Below are 19,924 nucleotides of genomic sequence, written 5' to 3'. Positions count from 1 at the left end.
CCAAGCCCGGGTGCAGGGCTGGCTTCGGGAGCGGGAGCCTCCACTCCATGCTGCCAGCCTCCCCGGGGCGGCTGTTCGCCCGGTGCTCAGAGCCTGAGAAGTTAAATAAGCCTCAGAATGGCGTTTCTGAGTCGGCTCTACCTACCCAAACACACAGACCTCTGCAAAATTAATTCCGTCCAACTCAGGACCTGGTCATCCAGTTATGACGTCCCAGCAGCCAACAATGAGGATGAGACCCAGCTAGATCATGCACAACGATTCTACTCCTCATCCCGTACAAATACTCCTGATCGTGCTGAAACTCATAGGTTAATTATCAAGGCTCACGAAAAATAAAAAACGAGAAAAAGAAAACGAGACTATCCCTCCCGAAGACAATTCTGTTATTCTGGTGTATTTTAGAAGCTTCATTTTCCTCTTTGCGAAATAAAAGGTGTGTTATGTTCTTGCGGTTTTGGATAGGGGTGCCAGAATTTGGATTTGTGGTGGGAGGAACATCTTAAACCCCAGAAGATCTGCACAGTGACTGGCCAGTGGTCCACGATCTCGGAGGAGGTCAGTTACCCCCACTGTTTGGTGTTTGGCTGGCACAGTAACGCTGCCCCAATGTTCATTTAAAATTGGAACACTGCGAACACTCCCCCATAGGCTAGTGTGATTTAACTGATTAATAAATTTCATTTTTAAAGTTTCTTCTCCATAGCTTTTAAGGAGCATGTGTTTTACCACGCAGTCGTTATCAAGATGAAATATTAACACTTGTGAAATGATCTGAATTGCAATTAACGGACTATGCACAGTGCTGGTAATTCTCAGCTTAAAGCTGGTGGAGGTGGAAGGTACCCAAAATAGGAACTTCCAAACCGTGCCAAAAACTCATTTAGCCTCTGCTTATAATGTCCTTGGAGCTTATAAACAACTCACAGACTGGAATTTGAGCTTTTCAAGTCCTTTGCCTGTGTTCAAAAACGGGAAGAGAGCTCCAGGGGGCTTCCGTGTCCACCAACTGGATAATTAGTCTCTTCAGGAATCAAAGTTAAATGTAGTCATTACAATGGTCCTTTAAGTTTATAAGTGTCCTTAGATACTCTTACATTTTTAAATATTCGTCATAGGAAAACAATTTCTACTTAATTAGAAAAAAACACTAAACTCTGAAAGTAAAGTTTGTAGGTCTAAATGTCGATTTATAACAATTGTTCTTGGTATGTTAAGTCAGTTGTAATAATAAACACGAAATATAAGAGTAGATGGGCACGAAAAGTTCCATAGCTTTACCTCCATTGACTTTTAGAGCTTGATGGAGCCAGGAGATTGTCTTCAGTCCACCCATTTTAACAGCCCGGGAGGCTGAGGGCCCCCTTCCCCGCCAGCCCTCCCCCTCCCCCGCCAGCCCTCCCCCTCCCCCATGCTCCTTCCTTACACTAGGACTTCTTAGATAACATTTGAAAGAAAAACAGTTTTTGCGGATGGTCAGAGCCATCCGTTACTGTTTGTCCTGTCTACAAACAGGTGAAATCTGCAATTCCATATTTTACTACTTGCAAGTGCAAATAGTGACTTAGCGTGATCGTTTTTGTTTTCTACCCTTCTAATGCCACCATGATTGTCCTGTTCTGCAGAGACCAGGAAAAGTACAAGTCACTTCCCCTAAATCACTGGGGGGCCTGTAAGACTCTTGAAACTCCCCCTTTCTGAAATCCTAGAGACTAGTTAGGATACTGAGTGGAAGTCGGGACAAATGAATTCTCAGCAGCAAAAAGCGATTAGCCTATTGTGTATGGGTAGCCGATCTATTACCACGTTAGGGGGCCCAGAATATGTAGCTTACATTTGTAGGTTGATGCAAAGGCACATACCTAAGCACCGTAGTTTGTCACAGAGTTCACTCAGCAAACATTTTGGAGCACCTTGTCTAAGGCAGGCCGTGCGTGCCGTACTGGGGATACAGCGGTGAGCTACTATGAGATACTATGCCGTCCCTCTCTCAGGGAGAGTCAGGCAATATATCAAATAGAGGTGGGAACAAGTACTATGGGGAAATGCAAATCAGGAGAACCAGAGGGTATGCTGATGTGGGGGTGAGTTTTTCAGCTATAAATGGGGGTGGGGTCAGGAAAGCCTAAGAAAGAAGGTAACACCAGAGCAAATATCTAGAAGAGGCGGAGGCAAAGAACGGCAAATACAGAAAACTGAGAGAGTCAACGCCCAACGGACCCATTTATCTACTTAACAAATATTTATCGATCGCCTGCTGTGGAGCAGTATTATGCTATGTGCAGGGAAAACAGACATGAAGGACACAGGTTCAGGCCTCCAGGAGCTCGCAGTTTGGAGAGAAAGGACCGGCTATGAGCAGGATGCTACGGTGCCCTAACCCGCGTGGAGCCGACCACCTTGACCCTCTGCTGAGCTCCCTTAGGCAGCGTTCCCACGGGGTAGGTCTGGAGACACGCTTGTCCACCCACCGACGTTCACCCATGGGAAAACAAAACCAAAGCAAACCTCACATACAGACTTAAGAAGCCAGTTGTATGACATTTGACAGTAAACAGTCATTAGCTAGGATACTCTTCTAGCATCCCCATTATTCTAGATACAGAGCTAACATTTGCAGACTTCTGCCAGCTGATAATTAAGTCCTTCACTGAACGCTGTCCGGGGCTTTAGGAGGGCAAAAGTCAAACTGAGAGTGCCCCCAGCACTGTCATTGCCTGCACACCGTGTATATATACTCTTTCCTTTGCCCCTTCTGCTTTTACTTTATTCCATCCAGGTACACTTTACATTTTTTTCTTAATGATTATTTAGTTTTGAGAGAGAGAGAGAGAGAGAGAGAGAGAGAGAGACAGAATCTGAAGCAGCTCCAGGCTCTGAGCTGTCAGCACAGAGCCCAACGTAGGGCTGGAACTCGTGAACCGCAAGATCATGACCTGAGCCGAAGCCAGATGCTTAACCCATTGAGCCACCCAGGCACCCCTACCCAGGCGCACTTTAGATGGGCTGTTTCTTAAGTCTGCTGTGTTTGTCCCGATTCATTTACTGGGGGTATGAATTGGCAGGGATTGAGTGCCTGCTAGGGATCAGCCTCTGTGCTAGGCATTTTATACAACATATTTCTAATCCTCATAGCAATGTCACAAGGTAGGAATTATCATCTCCATGTATAGATGGCGATAACTGAGAATCAGAGCGGTTGAGGAAGTTGGCCAAAGTTGATGAATGGCAAAGCTGAGGTAGCAACTAGCCTGCCTCCCATGGCCAAGCTCCCTCTGCTGCACCAAGAGGATGCATTAGAGTTCCAAAGTCAAAACTCACATGCTGGGTGGCAGCAAGATTTGATGGTGTATCGTCACAGGAGAAAGAGACACGCCAATGATTCCGTTGCAAGGGTAATGTATGCGATGATGGAGGGGTGTCTTCGGTTTGGGATGTGGAGCGAGGAGTTGCTTAAGGGAAAGACGCGGGAGCCGAGTCTTCAAAAGCGTGTAGGGCTGAGAGGGAAGGGCATTCGGGCAGCAGGAACAGCCTCTTTGAATGCACAGAATGCATGTGAATCATTCCCATGGCTGGCATTCAGTACGGCTGGGGTAGGAATAAGGCTTGGGAAGCAAGGGTAGATGGAAGGGTGGAGAATACTGAGGGGACAAAGAGGCAGATTAAAAAGAATCCAGCTGAACTAAGATACTGGGGCTTCATCCACTGACCAAGACGGGGGGAGGGCAGGCACTAAATAATTTTAAGCTGAGAAGTGGCACCATAGGTCCAAATTTTAGAAAGATACGTAAGCAGAGGAGTGTTGAAAACTCCCACGCCGGTAGGTTCTAGGCAGGAAACATCAGTGAATAAAGAGGTCCAGGTGTGAGAAACACCGCAGTCATGACTGTACGGGGCAAGTGACAGTCAGGGCCACCCCGGGAGGGATGCGGTTTCAGAGACCTGGAGCAAAGGCCCCAGCTGAATAGGGCAGCTGCCTATGGCCTGCAGGGAATCGTCACTTGTATGTGACATCTCCTGAATTTTACAGGTGGCCAAGGCCATGCAGGCCAGAAAACAAGAACAATTCCTGTCTTTGGCCACCTGTTTGTAAGCCCCGGGCTAGAGGGTCACAGAGGTGTCAAAGGCCAGAAGACCAGTTAGGAGGTTATTTGGAGTGAACCAGGTGAGAAGGCATGAAGGCCACCTGACCCAGGTCAGATGTGTCACTTTAAGTTTATTCATTTATTGGGGCAGGGGGGGGGCGTGGGGGGGGTGGGGGGAGGGGCAGAAAGAGAAGGAGAGAGAGAATCCCAAGCAGGCTCCGTGCTGCCAGCGCAGAGCCCGACCCGGGGCTTGATCCCACGAACCATGAGATCATAACCTGAGCTCAAATCAAGAGTTAGACGCTCAACCGACTGAGCCGCCCAGGCGCCCCCAGATGCGTCACTTTAGAGGCACCCCAGTGATGTTCCTTTGGACTCTGACATGACCACCCAGGCTTGGCAAATTAATCATTTGGGTTAATTTTCTAACCAGAATAGAGATGAAAGATTTCGTGGGAGTGGGCACCGTCTTTCCTAAAGGAAAATGGCTGGCTGCGCAGCGCCCAGTTTTTTTGGACGTTTCCGACAAGCGTGTATGAAGGCAGTCAGCCCTCAGCTAGCTCCTTACCCACCCACCCCCTCCAGCAAAGTGGCCACATATAGACCACAAGATGTATGAATCAAGTCACAGAATCAAAGCAAACCTTAGCAACACACAAGGCCTGGGAACTCGCTCCCTTTCCCTCTCTCTACGTGTTTATACCATCGGGATAGGGGGAGGCTGACTGCAAGGAGTGTTCGGATAGGAGCACAAAGGGAAATCTGTAACCTAAGGGGGGTGATCTATGGAAAGAAACACGGCAGTCTCGACTGGTGGACCTCAGCTGTCCAGGGTGGGCCCTGTAGGGGCGCCCGGGGGGCTCAGTCGGTTAAGCATCTGACTCTTGGTTTCGGCTCTGGTCACCATCTCGCAGTTCATGGGTTTGAGCCCCGTGTCCGGCTCCGTGCTGACGGGGTGGCTCCTGCTTGGGATTCTCTCTCTCCCTCTTACTCTGCCCACACCCTGCTTGCTCTTTGTCTCTCTCTCTCCCAAAATAAATAAACAAACGTTAAAAAAACAAAAACAAAACAAAACAAAAAACCAGAGTGGCATTTGTTATAGGACCACATGGGGAGAGGGACAGACAGACGGACAGGACATACGTATGAGAATCTGCCAACTTACCAGTCGTCTCCCTGAGTCATTGCCCAGCTGTGCCATGTCTGAATGACTTCTCGTGTATCACCTGTCATCCTCCTAGTGAGTCTAAGCTTGTCTGAGGCTGCGTCTTGCTTATTCTCCTCTGTTTTAAGATTCAGTTTGGGTGTCACCTCCTGCAAGAAGACCTTCCTGATTACCCCCCACCCCAGCCTCCCTTGCCCTTGACTGTGTTGAATATGCCTCCTCCGAGCTTCCAAAATCTCCAATGCCCTTCCTGCCTCCTGGTTTTATATTCTGTTTCTATGTCTGTCACCCACTGACTGACCTTCTCAAGGGGGCACTGCTGTATGTCTAGGTTCATTTACATTCTTAGTCTAGCCTGAGAGGTAAGCATTCAGGACAGGTGATGTGTGGAATAAGTGAGCCTTTGTAGATCCACAGAGCTCCACAAATGGCTCTGTCCCTTACCAGGCAGGTGACCTCAGGCAAAGTTTCTCCTTCTCTCTTTAGTCTCTGAACCTGTAAAATGATCACGTGCTGTTTCCCCCTGAGGGGTAGGAATTACATATGCAAAAATGCTACACTATAACATGCTATACAGGGGCGCCTGGGTGGCTCAGTCGGTTAGGCGTCTGACTTCGGCTTGGGTCATGATCTCGTGGTTTGTGGGTTCAAGCCCCACGTCGGGCTCACTGCTGACAGCTTGGAGCCTGGAGCCTGCATCGGATTCTGTGTGTGTGTCTCTCTCTCTGCCTCTCCCCTGCTCACACTCTCTCTCTCAAAAATAAATAGACATTAAAAAAAAAACTTAAATGCTATACAAATGTATAGTATTTGTATAGTTATTATTTATCAAACAGGCTTTTGGGGGAAAAAGAGGGGGAAAGTTTTTGTTTACCTATCTCAATCTGAAATTGAGTGGTAACATAGTGTTTATTGGAAGAATTTATAATTTAGTTTGATAACTTTGGGGAAAAGAGAGAGCTATGATTGTCTGGGTTGATACGCTATGTCTCTCTTTTTTTTAAATTATGTTTTTATTTTTATACATTTGAGAGAGAGAGCACATGAGCAGCAGAGAGGCAGAGAGAAAGAGGGAGAGAGAGAATCCTAAGCAGGCTCCCAGCTGTAAGCACAGAGCCCAATGTAGGGCTCGATCTCACAAACCGTGAGATCATGCTCTGAGCCAAAATCAAAAGTCAGCCGCCTAACCAACTGAGCCACCCAGGTGCTGCTACACCTCTTTTGATTGGGAGTCAAGACTTCGAGCAGTTTATCTTCCTCCTGGGGCAGCAGTCACATTAAAGAACATTTTTTTAATGTTCATTTATTTTTTGAGACATAGACAGACAGAGTGCTAGTGGGGGGGGGGGGGGGGGGCAGAGAGAGAGCAAGACACAGAATCTGAAGCAGGCTCCAGGCTCTGAGCTGTCATCACAGAGCTTGACATGGGGCTGGAACCCATGACCCGCAAGATCATGACCTGAGCCAAAGTCGGACGCTTGACAGACTGAGCCACCCAAGCACCCCTAAACGAAGTCACATTTAAACAAAAGGTCTTGACTCTTGAATGCTTACCTGTGCACAAGGTTCACAACCAACTCTTGCTAAAGAAAAAACATAAGTGGGTGCCTTACATTGCTTCCGCAGAAGCATTGTCATTGTGCATAATAATAATTAAAAAAAAACCTTAAAACTGATGAGACATTAAAAAATAGTGCAATGGGGCACCTGGGTGGCCCAGTTGGTTGAGCGTCAGACTTCAACTCAGGTCATGATCTCACAGCTGGGCTTGTGAGTTCCAGGCCCGCATTGGGCTCTGTGCTGACAGCTCAGAGCCTGGAGCCTGCATTGGATTCTGCGTCTCCTTCTCTCTCTGCCCTTCCCCGGCCTGAGCTCTGTCTCTCTCTGTCTCTCAAGAATAAATAAGCATTAAAAACATTTTTTTTTAAGCTCAGTGCTTTCAAGTGTGTAGATAAAGTTATTGACAGCTCATCACATGGGACAGGTTTCTCTTGGTAACGGGGACGGCCACTCTCACACCCTCGCCTGGGATGGCTCAGTGATCCACGGTGAGGCACTCGGTCACAAAAGCAGCACAAGTGAGATGTAGAAGGGGGTTCCGCGCTCCAGTGCTCACTGTATCCCTGTTCCAGAAACGGAACTTCTGAAAACGACCTTTATCACAGAAATACTCCAGCAGCCCAGCAGTCCAATGACAGATGAACCTGACCCACAATTATGATTGATAATATTGCCTAGGCACGTTGATGAAGCACTTTGTCAACAGAATCTTCATTTGCGTTTGTCCGGAGGGAACTGAGGAAATTTACCTCCCTGGCCCTCCCACCTTCCTCCACTGTCCGCCCCCCCCCCCGACCCCCCCAGGGAAGACAGGAACAAACACATTCAGAGAGGGGGCGGCCAGTGAGGTTTCACTCACGCCTCCTATCTTTCTTCTACACAGGGGTAGGATTTCTTCGCGCTCTGGGAGAGGTCTGATGGGCTGCACGCTGGGACAAATTTCCAGTTTCTTCCTCCATCAGCCCTTGGGTCAGGCCACACCGTTTACTTAAATGTGAACTCCCAGGACAGAACTTCAAACGAAGATTTTACATTGTAAATACTGGCGATTTTTCTACCAGGGGTGGTTCGAAGTCAGCTGCACTTACCATCAGCATGATAATAAAGAGCTTGCAGAGAAGTGAATCACTCATTAACAATTCGCGGGAGCGATTGATCTTTTTAAGGCCCGGCTGAAAGCTCTTGGCGGCTTCCCACCGCCTTGGAGATAGAGCACGCAATTCTGCCCGGGGCCCCCCGGAGGGGAGGGGGGTGGCTCCAGCAGCCTCCCCAGTCTTTTCCCTGGTTTCCCTGAGTGTCTTGGGCTCTGAGGACCCTTGTGATCCCAGGGCCTGCCTCTGTGTCCTTCCCACTCTTGGCCTGGCTAACCCCCTCTCCGCTTCAGATCTCAACGTAATCCTGATGCCCTGACCAAGTTCTGTCCTCCCGACGGAGTTTACTGTCCGCCCCTCCCCCACCAGCCCGCACTTCCCTTTCCAAACACGAACTGTCACTACGGTAAACCCACCTCTAAGGAATGTTGTCCATGCAAAGTGCCCACTGTGTCGGGAGCAACCAGCCAATGTTAGCTTTCTACCCATTGGCTCGCTAGTCTCCCTTCTTGCACTGTATCTTGTCTGTCTTGTTCCTTCTGTAACCCAGACCTCCCACAACGAGAACTGAGCTGAATCTGAATCATAGGTGCCCAATACACATTGGTGGAATGAAGGAATAGATACAAATGTGTTGACGAGGGGATGTGTGTGGGGGGGTATTGTTTAACGGGTACAGGGTTTCTGTTTGGGATAATGAAAAACTTTTGGAGATGGATGGGGGATAGGCATACGACGACGTGAATATCACTGAAACGTACATAAAATGGTTAAATGGTCAATTTTACGTTATGTGTGTTCTACTACAATAAGAAATTTTGTTGAATGAATGCATAACTTTTTTTTCTTTCTTTTTTGTTTTTTAGTAGGCTCCACACCCAGCGTGGGGCTTGAACTCACAACTCTGAGATCAAGAGTCACATGCTCTACTGACTGAGCCAGCCAGGTGCCCCTGTAGTTAACTATTTTGAACCCGGTCTTTATTCAACTCTAATACTTTAATTCAGTAAATATTCATAGAGGGCTTACTATGGGTAACATACGAAGGTGCTCTCTTGGACTTACGGAATAGTCTAAAAAATACACTCAACTTTCACACCCAGTTACCCTTCGTATGTAAATATGTTTTATCTAGGTCTTCTTCATCTTTATATCCCAAGCCAACAGCACATAATATGTGTCCAACCTTCATTTGCTAAATCAAAAATAGGACAACAATCAAATCCCAACACAATTTCCTTAATTTTCTTATCCTTGCTTGACCAGCTAGTCATTCCCACGTGTCTAAGCAAATTTTCGAGGCCTTCGACAAAGTCCAAGTCCTGGAAAAGGATTGCACTTGACTCTGATAAGGCCACCTTAGCAGATAGGTTGAGCTATCCTCCCTACGACCCCAAGACCTCCCCCACCCCCACCCCCACCACCTGTCACAAAACCTCCTGGGCACCCTTGGGAGCCGGGAGGACACATCACACTTCAAAAAGGAACCACACAGCATTTGTCCACTGTCTGTGGTCTGAATGATGGTCGGGTTTCCCAGTAGCTTTTCTTTACTTTCCACTGAATAAACTTCAGTCTTTTCAGAATGTGAGGAGCTTGATAAGAAGAGATGGTATAATAAAACATTAGGCAGCATTGTAGAGAAGGAAATATCAAAGTATGAGGCTAATCAGGGTGATAACGAACATTCCGTTTTCAAGGCCCGTGTCGAACGGCGTTTGTCACCAGCGGGAGCAGTCTTCTGAGGAGCTTGGCTTTCCAAGGTAGACACCGTGGAAAGAAGTAGAGAGGTGACGACCTTTAGATCATGGTTTTGAGATCTCACTTGACTTCCATACATCTGATGTCTTGGACACAGGGGGTGAGTTCCCATCTAAACACCGTCTTCCCAGTGGGTGCCACACAGAAGAGCTTTTACGAGCCCCGACCCGAGCCAGGCTGCGAGCGGTAGAGTCCATCCCCTGTACTTACTACCTTTGTGAACTGAGGCAAGTCTCCTGACCTTTCTGTGCCTCGGTTTCCCTCATCTGTAAAATGAGAATACCGAGGTACTTAGTCATCAAGTTGTTATGAGCGTTTGACCCACGAATACTCGCAAAGCACTTCAAACAATGCGAGGCTTGTACTAAGTATTATATCAACATTTGACAAGTGAATAAAATCCCAAGTATAGTCAATGCACATCTTACTACCCCCTGGTTTCCAGAACAATTTCATGTGCTTCACCTCACCAAATCTTCCCAACTCTGGAGCAGGTAGGATTGCCTCCATTTCACGGATGGAGAAATAAGGTTTCCTAAGCGTTTTGCTAAGTTACTGGCTTTGAGGAAAGTTGATCAAAAAAACAAAAACACAAGCATTTAATATCTTTTATTTCTTATCCTTTCTCCAAGGGAAAGGATCAGCTCTCTTTTTTCCTATTTGCACAGCAAAGAGAATGGTGGGTAATCGCTTAATTTTTATTTGATTGCATGGTAATAAGTAAACTAGTTACTGATGAAATAACATATAGTTTGGGGTACCTGGGTGGCTCCGTCGGTGGAGTGTCCGACTCTTGATTTCAGCTCAGGTCCTGATCTCACGGTTCACAGGTTCGAGCCCCAGGTCGGGATGCTTAGGATTCTCTCTCTTCCTCTCTCTCTGTTCCTCACTCGCCCACATGCACACGCTCTCTCTCGCTGTCTCAAAATAAATAAATAAATAAATAAATAAATAAACGTTAAAAAAATAAATAGAGTTTGTATCTGTGTATTTACGATGTCTGACACATTGCATGTATCTATTCTAAGACTATTTATCTATTGATCTTTATTAGTAGTAGTGGTCTATTTATCCTCATTGTTCAAGAACCAATATTAATGTTAATTTCAAACATATTAGTCTCGATGGTGTATGTTATAGTTACACTCCAAAGCCTAGCTTGAAATTTAGGCTCTCAGCCTGTCGAGGGAAGCTCAGTGTAGACTTTGGATTGAGAGAAACTTCTCTTTCTTCTCCCACCACACACTCATACCTAGGGCTACATGAGAAGTTTTATTTTCTGCTCTGCAGTTATTGGCCTTTCCTTTTATTTCCTTTTTTTAAAAGTTTATTTACTTATTTTGAGACAGACAGCATGCAAATGGGGGAGGGCCAGGGGGAGGAAGACAGAAGATCGGAGACAGGTTCTGTGCTGACAGGAGCGAGCCCGATGCAGGGCTCGAGCTCACGAACCATGAGATCATGACCTGAGCCAAAGTCGGCCGCTTAATGGACTGAGCCACCCAGGCGTCATGGCCTTCTCTATTTTAAATAGGATAGTATGCATGGGGCAAAGGTTCTCAGAGTAGCAGAAGGAACCAGAGAAGCAAGACTGCCTTCCTCCTCAAGCCCTATGTGCTTTTGGGCCCTGCAGAGTGGTATTAAGTATACAGTCTTGGGAGCTGGGAGCCAGTAGTAATAATGGTATATGCTATATATAATACATACTATATTAGTATGTCTGGCATTAAATCCCAGCTCTCCCATTTTCTACCTGTGTGACTTCAGCCAAGACACTCGATTTCTGTCCATTTCCTCATTCACAACACGGCGGCAATGGTACTGGGCAGTTGGAAAGATTATGTGAGTTCATGAGTGTTAAGCTTTTAAAACAGGCACATTCCACGAATGTTAGCTGTTAGCGCTATGTTCTGTTTTGCTCGACATTGTCATCAGCCTCTTCTCTAAGTCAATGGCTTTCAAACACTTTTGCCCATGACCTTCAGTGAGAAATACATCTTACAGCACCATCGAGTATGCTCACACATAAAAAAACTAAATCGAAATTTTGCAAATTCACTACTCTGAGCACCTGCATTATCCTCTATTAGTTTCTGTTCCCCTTGAAAGGAAAATACCGGTACTTCCCTATTAAGTAGATTTCACAATCCCCTAATGGATTTGAAAAACTCTGTTCTTTGATACCTGTGATAAGCAGAATAACGTCTGACACATCCACGCCCTAATTCCTAGAGCCCGCCAACATGTTGCTTTAATTGGCAAAAGGAGCGTTGCAGATGTGACTAAGGTTACAGACTCTGAGATGAGAATGTTACACCGATGGTCCAGGTGGGCTCACTCTAATCACATGAGCCTTTAAAAAGCAGAGAACTTTTCCCGGCTGTGGTCAGAGAGAGATGTGACAACGGAAGGGTAGGAGATGGGAAGGGAGAAAGACTCTGCCGTTACTGGATGTGGACCCGGGGCAAGGTGGCCATGAGTCAAGGGAACTTGGCATCCTCCAGAAGCTGGACAAGGCAAGGAAATAGATTCTTCCTCAGAGCCTCCGGAAAGAAAAGCAGGCCCACAACACCTTGATTTCGGTCCAGTGGGACCCAGGACAGGCTTCTGACCTCCAGGACTGTAAACGAATACATGTGTGCCGTTTGAGATACCAGATTTGTGATCTTTGTTACAGCAGCAATAGGAAACTAATACACCACATAAGCTGGAAAACTTGACTTCGTCTTAGCTCTCTCTTCCTAGCCTCACACATTTCAGTGACTCCTCTATTCCTTCTGCCTAACCTTTGAGTACCTCTGGAATAATCCATATGCTTCCCAATTTGTTGCCCTCATTCTTGGGCCCATTGATCTCTCTCTTGAATGATAGAAACTCCTAACCGCCTTCTCTACTCCTGGTCCCCAATCTGCGCCCCCCCCACCCCGATTTCTGGCTTTCAGAGTTAACTTTCTCAACCACCAATGCAATTACCTTTTGGTGCTTTTGAGGCCTCATCATGCCTGTCTGATAAAATCTGAGGTCTTTGGAGAGATATTCCAAGTGCTTTGGATGACCCTTTTCAAATCCCTAAGGACATGTTTCCCTACTGAAATTTTCACTATTCTGGCTCCTTGGGATATTGTATTTATAGTCATTTTACCATCTCGCTTTATTATATACTTGGTGGTTTAATTTTTTTTTCTTGTTGTTTTCAGACTTTAAAAAACTGCTTCCTGGGAATGAAAGAAGGCACATGGGGCACCTGGGTGGCTCAGTCGGTTAAGCGTCCAACTTCGGCTCAGGTCATGATCTCACATTTTGTGAGTTCGAGCCCCGCGTTGGACTTTGTGCAGACAGCTCGGACCTGGAGCCTGCTTCGGATCCTGTGTCTCCCTCTCCCTCTGCCCCTCCCCCGCTTGCACTCTGTCTCTGTCTCTCTGTCTCTGTCTCTCTCTCAAAAATAAATAAATGTTGGGGCGCCTGGGTGGCGCAGTCGGTTAAGCGTCCGACTTCAGCCAGGTCACGATCTCACGGTCCGTGAGTTCGAGCCCCGCGTCAGGCTCTGGGCTGATGGCTCAGAGCCTGGAGCCTGTTTCCCATTCTGTGTCTCCCTCTCTCTCTGGCCCTCCCCCGTTCATGCTCTGTCTCTCTCTCTGTCCCAAAAATAAATAAACATTGAAAAAAAAATTTAAAAAAAAAAATAATAATAAATAAATAAATAAATGTTTAAAAAAAAAACGTAGGAAGAGAGAAAGAAAGAAAAAAAAGAAAGAAAGAAGGCACAAAGGCCAGTCAGCCCACAAATTCTGTATCCCAACCAAGACCTCTGAGTGTGTAGTTTATATTATGGCTCCCCAAGCACGGTGGGTTTTATTTTTTAATTAGCGCTTTAGTGGCATGGAGAACTCTCTTTACATGCTTGGGAAAAGTAAACAAATTTTCCAGGCAGTATATTATTTTCATCTTTTATTTTAACAAGCCTCGTTAAACACGTGGACCAACCTAGGCATTTGAAAGCTCCCGGGGGACCCAACCTCAAAATGCGGATGAGAAAGAAATGTGTGATGGTGCCCTCTCACACCTCTGCGGGCAGGAGTCCGAGGTACTTCCTCACGGTCCACATGTGAGAAGGAAGGTCACCCAGAACAACCAAAGTCCTCAGTCTCAACCTGCCCCCCAAGGTTTCCCCAGCATTGTGGTTTTTTCCTACATATCCCCTGTGGTTCAGCCAACCAGCTCAGATAAACGCACAATTAAATTTCGCCACAGCCAGAGGAACTTTCAGATCCCAAAATGCAAACGTTTATAAAACTTTGTATTCATTCGCACCAGCTGCCGTAACAAAAGAGCACAGACTGCAGCGGCCTAAACCACGGAAATGTATTTTCTCACACTTCTGGAGGCTGGAAGTCCAAATTCAAGGTGCCTGTAGGATTGGTTTCTTCTGAGGCCTCTCTCCTTGGCTTGCAGACAGCCACCTTCTTGTGTCCTCACATGGCTTTTATCTGTACACGCATCTTTTCGGTGTCTGTCCGTGTGGCCAAACTTTCTCTTCTTATAAGGACACCGTTTGGATTGGATAAGGTACACCCTAATGGACTTATTTTAATGGAATCACCTCCTTAAAGTCCCTATATCCAAATACAGTCAAATTTTGAGTTACTGGGGCTTTGGATTTCAACATGAATTTGGGGGTTGGGGTGGGACACAATTCAGCCCATAGAAAACAGTAAGGACGTTACCCCCTGATGCTCAGCCTTGACACTCTCGGACTTCTTCTTTTACATTTTTTTAACGTTTTATTTAATTTTTGAGAGACAGAGAGAGACGGAGAGTGAGCAGGGAAGGGGCAGAGAGAGAGGGAGACACAGAATCTGAAGCAGGTTCCAGGCTCTGAGCTGTCAGCTGAGCCCCACAGGGCTCAAACCCACAAACCATGAGATCATGAACTGAGCCGAAGTCAGACGCTCAACCAACTGAGCCACCCAGGCGCCCCACACACTTGGGCTTCTAACAAACTCCCCCTTATGTGCTGGTCAAAGCCCCCATTAAGGTCCTTCTGTCTGAGGATTATATTTCTATTTTCCAGCCTCCAGGCTGGTCTCTACCCCACAGCCCTAATGTGGTCTCTGGAGGAGGAATCATGTCTTTTTGTCGGAGCCTCACACACCTACCCCACGTTCTTTGGTTATCATTTTCGCCTGTCACGGCGACCTCATCACTGACTCAGCTTGCCTACACTGCCATAAGAACCCTGCTTTCTTTCCCTTCTTCCTGATGCTTTTGGCTGAGACTCTTTTGCAAGCCTATCCTCAGCCCTTATATTTGCAGTGGAATTTCTGAGATACTGTGTTTCTCTCTGGCTTGCTTCCCCCTCCCCTGTGCCCTGTTTTCTTTAAAAGCAGTTTTGAGTATTACTCTACTCTTTGCTATATGTAGTCACTTAAATCCCACTCACCCCACACAGCTTGAATCCCAGATGCATTATCTTTCCAATCAGAAACTCATAAAGATCATTTTCAGTGATCCTTCTAACATTTCCACTATGTAATTTTGGGGGCCCTCCCACTCCTCCCAGCTTCCGTTCACAGCTCTCTCTCTCTCTCTCTCTCTTTTTTTTAATGACATTCTTGCTTCATGGACCAGGCTCAGACCTGACCAGCAGACTTGGCCACCCGGGAGTGATGCCCCAGTCCTTGGCTGTGGTCTGGGAGCAGCGCTGCTCCTCAGGAGTGAGTCAGGAGCAGAGTGCGATGCCCAGCAGTGGCAGTGGATTTGGGGATGGATAGCTCATGCCCGGAGCAGTCACAGGTCCAAGGTCGATGTCCTCTCCTGGGAAATTTGGTGGTATGTGCAGGTAGATATTTGGAGAATGGACAAGGATAGCATGACTAATCTAGGCAGAGGCTTATTGAAAAGACTTTGGGGGGTGCCTGGGGGCTCGGTGGGTTAAGCATCCAACTTCGGCTCAGGGCGTGATCTCATGGTTCAGGGGCTCGAGCCCCACATCGGGCCCGCTGCTGTCAGCACGGAGCCTGCTTCGGATCCTCTGTCTGCCTCTTTCTTGGCCCCTCCCCCACCTCAGAAAACCAAACAAACATTAAAAAAATTAAATAAAAGGCTTTTGTTTTTTGTTTTCGTCTGGCAATTGTGTGTGTGAGGGTTACGTGGGTACTGAAGACTCCCAGCCTAACGCAGAGTCACCCTGGGGGACCCTAAGAGAAACTTCAGTTCCAGGGTCTACTATCTGGAAAACCAAATTTAATTCTCAGGCGCCTGAAGCATCATGTGAGTGTCAATGTCTTTGCTTTGATCTCGCTTAGCTGAGATCTGATTATCTGCGTTCAAAGTTTGCATTAATATTCAGGCTAACTAACAGGCAAGGCTGAAAACGCTGAGGTTGCTGGCCAGCCCGCTTGTTAACTACTATAATTGAACTGGACTGTGGTCATTAATATAAATGACAGTGACTCTCCTTGGTCATCTGGTCAGCAGTAAAGAGCACCGAGCTAAGAGCAAAGGATCTGTTTCCAATCCTAAGCCCTCTCTCAAGCATTATTTGCACCTCTCTGAGACATTTCCCTCACCTGCTTAAAGAATGAGATGAATATCCTGAATGCGTAACTTGCATTTGTGAAAATAACACGCACACGTTGTTCAATGGTCAAATAATGCTACAAGGCTCATCGCAAAAAAAGAGCAGATTGTTTTTTATACAGATGGTCACAACAGTATCTCCCATCCCGCAGTGTTCTTCTGAGACCTTGACACCTTGGGAATGGGTGGGGGGGATTGGGGAGGGTCTATGTTTCCTCCCCCCTAACCAGAGTGACAGAGGAGTATGTATTGATCAGGGTTCTCCAGAGAGATAGATCAGTAGGATAGAGACAGAAAGACAGACAGGCACACAGACAGACAGAGACATTGATTTATTATAAGGTATTGGCTCCCCCAGTGATGGAGGCCGAGAAGTCCCACATCTGTCCTCTGCAAACTGGAGACTGAAGAAGGCCCGTGGGATGTAGTTGCAGTTCAAAGACCTGAGAGCCAGGAGCTCCAAGGGCGGAAGACGGATGTCTCAGCTCACGTGGTCAGACAGAGAGCAAGTCCGCCCTTCCTCAGTCTTTTCGTTCTATTCAGACATCCAGAGGACTGGGTGATACCCACCTGCGTAGGGAAGGCTGCTCTACTTTGCTCAGTCTACTGAATCAAATGCTGATCTCTTCCAGAAACCCCCTAACAGACGCGCACACAGACGACATTTAACCACATATCCCCGGACATTCCGCGAGCCAACGAAACTGACACGGAAAATTAGCTCTCACAGATGCCCCGTGACATCTTGTTCCCGTGGGATACTCACCTCTGGAACCCTGAGCTGCCATATGGAAAGAGCTCCCATTAGGCTACCTGGAGGGATCCCCTAGAGAAGCCCCGAGACTGCATGGGGAGAGAGAGAGAGAGAGAGAAAGAGGGAGAGGAAGAGTGAGAGAGGCCAGGCTGGGCCCCTGTTGCTCCCGCCCCACTCCACATCCTTGAATCTGAGCATCTGCCGGAGAGCCCTGCGTCCCAAACTGCCCAGCAGAGCCCCTCCTGAAATCCTGAGCCCGGAGCCAGGGAGAGCCAACGCACACAGGGGCGGTTACCGTTGGAAGCCGCCAAGTTCCGGGCAATTTGTCACCCGACAGTGGGAACCTGAACACTTCCCAACCCACCTCCTCGTTCGGCATCTCTCTGCCGAGAGCTGCCTGCCTCCTTTCTTTTAGCAACGTCTCCTCCCTGCTCATAACTCCGGGAGGATTACTTGGCTGATACAGCTATCCGTCTCAGACGTGTCACAATCTGACTCGCTCTTTTTGGAAGATGGGAGGCATCGTATTCTTCTCTCAGCCCTCCTTCCCATTTCTACCTTGTCCATCAGCCAAACATTGTCATATCGAAATCTTGGTTAAGCCAACATTGACTTTTTTTGCCTTATTGTTACTACCCACCGAGGACTGTCCACTGTTGAGCAATTGACCCGCGACCATTACGTCCCCTTTCTAATCTCTCCCTTGCCCACTCCTTCGGCGTCTCATGTCAGGACCGTTTCTTACCGCCACACTCCCCAACGGGATTGCGAAGGCCCCCAAAAAGATCTTCCCGCGTGGTTAAACCCATCACACAGGGCCAGGGCCACAAGGCCGCCTCTTCTGGTCGGCAATTCAGTGTTTTAGCCCAACGGTTTCTCCCAAGAGAGTCATCCTTCTGCCTGAGGATGGGCTGAGGCTGGTGATACACCCGGGTGACGCGCTGGGGGAGCAGGGGGACAGGCCTGGCTGCACTTTCACACAAACCCTCAGCTTTCGGCCCAGGGCCTCTCCCCTGCCTCCCTGGTTGCCAGCTCTTCCTGGATCTGGACCTCTAGGTTTCTATTTCTCCAAAATTAACCTCTGGACCCCTGGGGAGTGGGGGCTGGGTAAGGTGGGGAGGCGGGGCCTTCGCCTGGCTGTGTGGAGAAGGGGAGGGGGCATGATGGGAAATCTTATACAGACTTTGAACCAATTCTTCCATCGCCAGGCCCAGGCAGCAGGTGCCAATTTATCCCAGCTGCGAGGCTTCCCTGGGTCTGCAGAGCCCGTCAGACCCTCCTCTGATCTGGTGCTTTTCCCTTTAAAAAAATTTTTTTTTTAAATCATTTTGTTTGTTTTTAATCCTCATCACGGTTAAGTATACTCTTTAATCCCCATCCCCTCAGCCCCCCATCCCACGACCCACCTCCCCTCTGGTAACCAGCAGTTTGTTCTCTGCCGTTAAGAGTCTGTTTTTGGTCTCTCTCTCTCTCTCTCTTTTTCCTTTGCTTGTTTATTTTGTTTCTTAAATTTAACATATGAGTGAGATCATGGGGTATTTGTCTTTGCCTTATTTCGCTTAGCACACCACGCTCCAGCTCGACCCATGCCATTGTAAATGGCAAGATTTCATTTTTTATGGCCAAATGATACTCCCTTGTCGATCTGTAGCGCACCTTTATCCATTCATCACTTGCTGGACACTGGGGCTGCTACCATAGTTTGGCTAGTGTGAACAAACCTGCTCTAAATTTCAGGGTGCATGTATCCTTTTGACTTCGTGTCTGTGATTTTGGGGGGGGGTACATACCAGAGGTGGGATTCGTGGATTATATAGTATCTCTACATTAATTTGGGGGGGAAACTCCGTACTGTTTTCCAGAGTGGGGGCACCAGTTTGCATTCCCACTGGCGGTGCAAGAAGGCTCCCCTTTCTCCACATCCTCGCCAACACTTGTTGTTGCTGTGTTTTTGATTTTAGCCATTCTGACAGGTGCGAGGTGGTATCTCACCGTGGTTTTGATTTACATTGCCCTGATGAAGAGTGATGTTGAGCATCTTTTCGTGTGTCGGTTGGCCATCTGGATGTCTTCTTTGGAGAGATGTCTTTTCGTGTCTTCTGCCCATTTTTTTTTAAAGATTTTACTATTTTTAAGTTTTTTTTAAAATTTATTTTGCGAGAGAGAGACAGAGACAGAGACAGAGACAGGGTAAGCACGAGTGGGGGAGGGGTAGAGAGAAGGAGAGAAAGAATCCCAAGCAGGCCTCAAGATGTCAGCCCAGAGCCTTATGTGCGGCTCGGTTTCACAAACGGTGAGATTGCAAGCTGAGTCAAAAAAAAAAGAGTTGGACACTTAACCGACTGAGCCACTTAAGGGCTCCTAAAGATTTTACTTAAGTAACCTCTACACCCAATATGGGGCTTGAACCCACAACCCCGAGATCAAGAGTCATACGCTCTAGCAGCTGAGCCCAGCCAGGTGCCCCATCTTCTGTCCATTTAAAAAACAATTTTTTTAAAAAAAAATTTTTTTTTTCAACGTTTATTTATTTTTGGGACAGAGAGAGACAGAGCACGAACGGGGGAGGGGCAGAGAGAGAGGGAGACACAGAATCGGAAACAGGCTCCAGGCTCCGAGCCATCAGCCCAGAGCCCGACGCGGGGCTCGAACTCACGGACTGTGAGATCGTGACCTGGCTGAAGTCGGACGCTTAACCGACTGTGCCACCCAGGCGCCCCAAAAAACAATTTTTAAAAAAATCTTTATTTATTTTTGAGAGAGAGAGAGAGAGAGAGAGAGACAGAGCATGAGCAGGGGAGGGGCAGAGAGAGACACACACAGAATCCGAAGCAGGCTCCAGGCTCTGATCTGTCAACGCAGAGCCTGCCGCGGGGCTTGAACTCATGAACCGTGAGATCATGACCTGAGCTGAAGTCCGATGCTAAGC

The sequence above is a fragment of the Lynx canadensis genome, chromosome F1, assembly GCF_007474595.2.
Source record: "Lynx canadensis isolate LIC74 chromosome F1, mLynCan4.pri.v2, whole genome shotgun sequence".
Classification (NCBI taxonomy): domain Eukaryota; kingdom Metazoa; phylum Chordata; class Mammalia; order Carnivora; family Felidae; genus Lynx; species Lynx canadensis.
Note: the sequence above shows the minus strand (reverse complement) of the source record.